This window comes from Mirounga angustirostris, unplaced genomic scaffold (assembly GCF_029215605.1).
Source record: "Mirounga angustirostris isolate CCGP_5_RB_7025 unplaced genomic scaffold, mMirAng1.0.hap1 SCAF_1, whole genome shotgun sequence".
NCBI lineage: Eukaryota > Metazoa > Chordata > Mammalia > Carnivora > Phocidae > Mirounga > Mirounga angustirostris.
This window is the reverse complement of record NW_026991709.1, coordinates 167,906,952-167,913,483: the sequence shown is the minus strand read 5'-3', so window position 1 is coordinate 167,913,483 and position 6,532 is coordinate 167,906,952. Positions and strand designations below refer to the sequence as shown.

Below are 6,532 nucleotides of genomic sequence, written 5' to 3'. Positions count from 1 at the left end.
CTGTTATACAAAAACAATGGATCGTGGATCACCACATCAAAAACCAATGATGTATTGTATGGTGACTAACATAACATAATAAAATTAAAAAAAAAAAAGTTGGGAGGGGATTTAGTTGTATAAGAATATCAATTATTTCATCTTTTATAATCAGAAGTTAAAAATATCATTTGGCAGTTTCTCTTACATCAACCACCTAAGAGTCTTGCTGTAAGAAGCATCTCTACCATCTGCTCGGCAGCCATAAAGCAGCAACCATGTGTGCATGCATATCCATACGTGTTGGCCAGGCTGGTGTTCAGTTTGGCAATGTCTGTCTGCTGGGACCCCTATTGCCTGGAACATGGCATCCAGCCTGATGGTCAGATGCCAAGTGACAAGACTGTTGGTGGAGAGGACTCTTTCAACACCTTCTTTGATGAAATCGGTGTTGGCAAGCATGTGCCCAGGGCAGTGTTTGTAGACCTGGAACCCACAGTCATTGATGAAGTTTGCACTGGCACCTACCGCCAGGTCTTCCACCCTGAGCAGCTCATCACAGGCAAGGAAGATGTTGCCAGTACTATGCCCAGGGGCACTACACCATTGGCAAGATCATGGACCTTGTCTTGGGCAGGATTCGGAAACTGGCTGACCAGTACAGTTCTTCAGGAGTTCTTGACTTTCCACAGCTTTGGAGGGGCAACTAGTTTCAGGTTCACCTCCCTGCAAATGGAATGTCTCTGTCGATTATGGCAAGAAGTCCAAGCTGGAGTTCTCCCTTTACCCAGCCCCCCAGGTTTCCACAGTGGTAGCTGAACCCTACAAATCCACCCTCACTACCCACACCACCCTGGAGCACTCTGATTGTGCCTCCATGGTATACATTCAGGCCATCTATGACATCTATGGTAGAAACCTCAATATTGAACATGCAGCCTACACTAACCTAAATAGGTTGATAGGTCAAATTATATCCTCCACCGCTGCTTCCCTCAGATTTGATGGCGTTCTGAATGTTGATCTGACAATTCCAGACCAACCTGGTCCCCTGTCCCTGTATCCACTTCCCTTTGGCCACATATGCTTCTGTCATTTTTTCTTGAGAAAGCCTACCATGAACAGCTTTCTGTAGAAGAGATCATCAGTGCATAATTTGAGGCAGTCAACCAGATGGAGAAATGTGAGCCTTGCCATGGTAACTACATGGCTTGCTGCCTGTTGTATCATGGCAACGTGGTTCCCAAAGATGTTGATGCTACCATTGCCACCGTCACGACCATGTGTACCATCCAGTTTGTGGACTTATGACCCACTGGCTTCAGATTGGCATTAATTACCAGCCTCCCACCATGGTACCTGGTGGAGATCTTGCCACAGTACAGGTAGCTATGTGCATGCTGACCAACACACCACAGGTGTTGCTGAGGCCTGGGCTCGCCTGAACCACAAGTTTGACCTGATGTATGCCAAGTGTGCCTTTGTTCACTGGTATGTGGGTGAGAGTATGAAGGAAGGAGAGTTTTCTGAAGTATGTGAGGCTGCCCTTGAGAAGGATTATGAGGAGGTTGGTGTGGATTCTGTTGAAAGAGCATGAAGAAGAAGGAGAGGAATACTAAAGTTAAAAATGTCATAACAGGGTCGCCTGGGTGACTCAGTTGATCAAGCGTCTGCCTTCTGCTCGGGTCATGGTCCCGAGGTCTCGGGATTAAGCCCCATGTTGGGCCCCCTGCTTGGCGGGGAGTCTGCTTCTCCCTCTGCCCCTCACCCTGCTCATGCTCTTGTTCTCCCACTCTCTCTCTCTCTCAAAAGATAAATAAAATCTTTCAAAAAATGTCATAACGGTGCTGTTTTTACAGGGAAGCTTTTTCCATTGTAAATATTGGAAAGTTGTGCTCTGATCATTTAATTTGTGTGTACCAGTGTATACTCTCATATACAATTACTGACCTATGCTTTAAAACACACTTTCTAACAGACCCAAGCTGTCTATTTCTCTCATGGGTTTGAATTAAAAAAATCATGTATAGCTGATAATTAGAATAGTTGGTGGTTGAGTTTAAGGTGAAGAGTAAGCATTAAAACAACTAATGACTATAGCGATACCTACTAAACTGGTGTTGGAGAAAAGGAATTGGAGATATCAATCTATCATTGTTCCTAGTGTCTACAAAATAGAAGATCAAGTGTACAAAATAATGTTTTAGGTTTAAAATAAAACATAAAAATGACCCAAAAGGGAAAAGAAAGTTTCCAAAGCATAGTAAGCTACCCAAGTCACACACAACAAAGCAAAGAAATATACAGAACACAGAAAAAAATAAAGCAATAAAAGAGAAAATATAACATAAAATTTGATGCTGGAATGAATGTAAATAATATATTTTAATATAAATGGGATACCCTTATTGAAAGAAAACAGTCTCAGACTGTATTACAAAGCACAAGCAAAGTGGTACTGTATGTGTGTGATAAATCCAAAGCAGAAAGATTAAAAATAGAAGGACTGTAACAGCATAGTGAACCCACACAAATAAAGAACAAGATTTATGCTCTTAATATAGACAAATATAAATCAGGGCAAAAAGCACTGGATGTGATTAAGAAGATATTATAGGTTGAATCATGTCCCCCAGGAAAACATGTAAGTCCTAACCCTGGTACCTGTGAATGTGACCTTCCTCATTTGAAATAAGGTCTTTTAGGTGTAAATAAGTTAGGGTGAGGGCCTAATGGGTTAGGGTGGACTCTAATCGAATGATTGGTGTTCCTGTAAAAGAGAAATTTGGACAGAGACACGCAGAGGGAAGACGGATATGTGAAGATGGATGACAGAGATTGGAGTTATGCTGCCACAAACTAAGGGACACAAAAAATTGCCAGCAACCACCAGAAGTTAGAAAGAGGCAAGGAAGTACCCTCTCCTAGAGTCTTCAGAGAAAGTGTGGCTTGTTGACACCTTGATTTTGGACTACTAAACTCCCAAACTGAAAGGCAATACACTTATTTTGTTCTAAATGACCAGATTTGTGGTACTTTGTTATGACAGCCCTAACAATACACAAGGGAAACAAAATCCCAATTAATACAATTTCATAAACAAAAAAGTACAGTAAATCAATGGAAAATCGGACAAAACACATTGGTCATAGGAGAGTCATATACTCATCTCAGGCTATGAAAGATCAAGTATACAAAAGGTAAATTCACAGAAGACTAAATGGCAAATTGAAGTAGATAGAGTAGGTGTAACTTAAATGTATCAACATCTATACCCTGAAAGAGAATGCATATAATTTCCCTGTGCCAATTAAATATTTACTAAAAGAGTAACAAAATAGAGATATATTACAGACAACTGTATCTAACCCCAATGCAACAAAACCAGAAATTAAGATCAAAATTGTAAATCATGCCTGATGACCTGGTAAAATAAATGAAAGAAAGCCAGGGGAAGAGGGAAGAAAAAAAGAAGAAGAAAAAGAACAGCTGGCAAAGATATGATAGATGGAGATGAATGAAGAGAAAGATCAGGTGAGCATGTTACTTGAATGTTGGTTTAGCAAAGAAATCAAAGTAAAAAATTCGGGTATATAAAAAAATGATAAAATAATACATATTGGAACATATGCCATGCAACAAAATGAGTGCTCATAGAAAAATATATGATCTTAGGGTGCCTGGGTGGCCCAGTCAGTTAAGCGTCTGCCTTTGGCTCAGGTCATGATCCCAGGGTCCTGGGATCGAGCCCCACTTCAGGCTCCTTGCTCAGCGAGGAGTCTGCTTCTCCCTCTGCCTGCTGCTCCCCCTGCTTGTGCTCTCTCTCTCTCTCGTTTTCTCTCACTTTCAAATAAATAAAATCCTTTAAAAAAATATATATGATCTTAAACATTTACATTGTAAATAGGTGGAATGAAAAATCAATGCTTTGAACATGCAATTCAAAATATAGAATTGATATATGCAAGTATGTCTTCCCTCAAAGCCTGTATTTCGCCAAATTGGAAAATATTGCAACTTTCTATTGAACTTATGATGAAAACAAGGATAGCACCTGTTAGAAATATAAATGTGTCATTTATATGGAAAGAAGAGGACAGTGTTATCATTATTTGCAAGAAATACAGTAGGCCTGAAAAGCATAAGGAAATCAGCTGGGAACTTACACCAAATGAGAGAATACAGTAAAATGACTGAGAACAAAATTAATATTAAAAAATCAATAGCTTTGCTGTATGGAAACAGCTGTATTTTAAAGTGGCAGAAGAGATTTCCATTTCTGTTAGAAAGATAAAATTCCTATGGATAAACTAAAAAAAATATTGAAAGCATATTTATTGAAGAAACTATAAATGTTATTGATCCCTAAAAGGAAACTTGAACAGTGGGAAAGGCATACTGATCCCAGTTAGGTAGACTATGCAATGAAGATTTCAATTTGCCCTAAATTAGTCTATACATTTAATGCAATTCCAATAAAAATACCACCAGGATATTTTTCTCTCTGGGATTAGAGAATCAGATTCTAAAGATCACATGGGGAAAAAGTCATGAGGTAATAGAAAAGTTCTAAAAACAATGACTAGAAAGATATGAGAATCAACTCTCCAAATCACACTACAGATATTATCCAACTGAAGTAATGTCAGATGCGTTATTGGAACAGAACAGAGTCCATATATAGAACCAAACAAATAGGGGATTTTTTTATACATAAAAAATGGAGTGATATCAAGGAAGAAAGGATAGATCACTTGATAAATTCCTGGAGAAAATTGGGTGAAATATAAAAAAGATATAAATGAAAACACAGAAGCGTTATTGTTTTGGAGTGAGGCAGACTTTTCTTAGAATCGCTTAAGTTGTAGAAACCATATCAAAAAATTAATACATTCCACTATATAAACATTTTGCCTGGAAAAACACAAGGAAACCCTATTAGCAATGTTAAAAGACGAGTACAAACTAGGAAAAGGTATTTCCAACAAATAACGTAAATATAACTAATACTCATTTTTACTACATAAAGATCTTTTTTTTGTATCAGAAATAAACCAGTGGGGAAAAATAGGCATAGGATAAAAAAAGTTTACAGAAAAATAAAATAATGCTTTTAAATATCTGAAAAGATGCTAAGCTCTACTTATAGGAATGTATATAAAACTACATTGAGACACCATTTTCCATTCATCACTGAGGGGCATAGAAAAAGAAACATTCTTTTTCATTGTTACAACAGTTTGAATTATAAAACTTCTGCAAGAGGTCAGTTTGATAATAAATTCAATAATAGGTATCAAAATGTAAAATACAGGGCGCCTGGGTGGCTCAGTTGGTTAAGCAACTGCCTTCAGCTCAGGTCATGATCCTGGAGTCCCTGGATCGAGTCCCGCATCGGGCTCCCTGCTCAGCGAGGAGCCTGCTTCTCCCTCTGACCCTCCCCCCTCTCATGTACTCTCTCTCATTCTCGCTCTCTCAAATAAATAAATCTTTAAAAAAAATGTAAAATACAGCTATGTTTTGATTTAACAAATTCCAATTATTTTTTCTTCATGCACTCTAAAATTTAATAGGTAATACAGAAAGGCATATGTATGAGAATAGTCATCCAAACGTTTGTTGTAATAGAACTATTTTATTTTTTTAAAGATTTTATTTATTTGTTTGAGAAAGAAAGAATGAGACAGAGAGCATGAGAAGGGGGAGGGTCAGAGGGAGAAGCTGACTCCCCACTGAGCAGGAAGCCCGATGCGGGACTCCATCCCGGGAATCCATCCCGGGACTCCAGGATCATGACCTGAGCCGAAGGCAGACACTTAACTGACTAAGCCACTCGGCGCCCCAGTTAGAACTACTTTAAATGTTGAATAATAAGACTGAATTCAGTCTTATGATACAGCTTGATTATATCACAATTTGGGTGCTGGTGTAGGCTTAGATTATATCCAGAAGAATTCACACAAAAATGGTAATAGTGCTTGTATATGGGAAAGGAAACAGTAGAACAAGAGGGGAAGAGTCTTACTTTTCTTGTATGCCCATTTGTAACTTTTGATGTGCATGTGTTAGCCATTCAAAAAAGAACTAGAGGGGCACCTGGGTGGCCCAGTAGGTTAAGCAGTTAAGTGGTTAAGTGTCTGCCTTTGGCTTGGGTCATGATCCCAGAGTCCTGGGATTGGGTCCTGGCATCCAGCCCCGTGTCAGGCTTCCTGCTCAGTAAGGAATCTGCTTGTCCATCTCCCTCCCCCCACCCTGCTTGTGCTCTTTCTCTCCCTCTCACTCACTCTCAAATAAATAAATAAATAAATAAATAAATAAATAAATAAATAAAATCTAAAAAAAAAAACAGACAAAAACAAAAAAAGTAGAAAAATATAATGGGGGTGAAAGGGTTGTAGGAGGCATTTCATAAGTATTAGTTATACTACCTTACACTTTGTGTGAAGTTTTCCTTTAAAACTTGAATATTACATTATTTTGTGTATTGGAATAGTTCCATTTAATTTTTGGAGGCCAATATATACATATTGGATTGTTCGACTACACACAAGCT

At 38.5% G+C, this 6,532-nt stretch overlaps 1 pseudogene; it reads left to right on the top strand.

The window, feature by feature from the left end:
* Positions 1-257: 257 nt before the first annotated feature.
* Positions 258-1,598, top strand: LOC123834739 (tubulin alpha-1A chain-like; annotated as a pseudogene).
* The last annotated feature ends 4,934 nt before the right edge of the window (positions 1,599-6,532 follow it).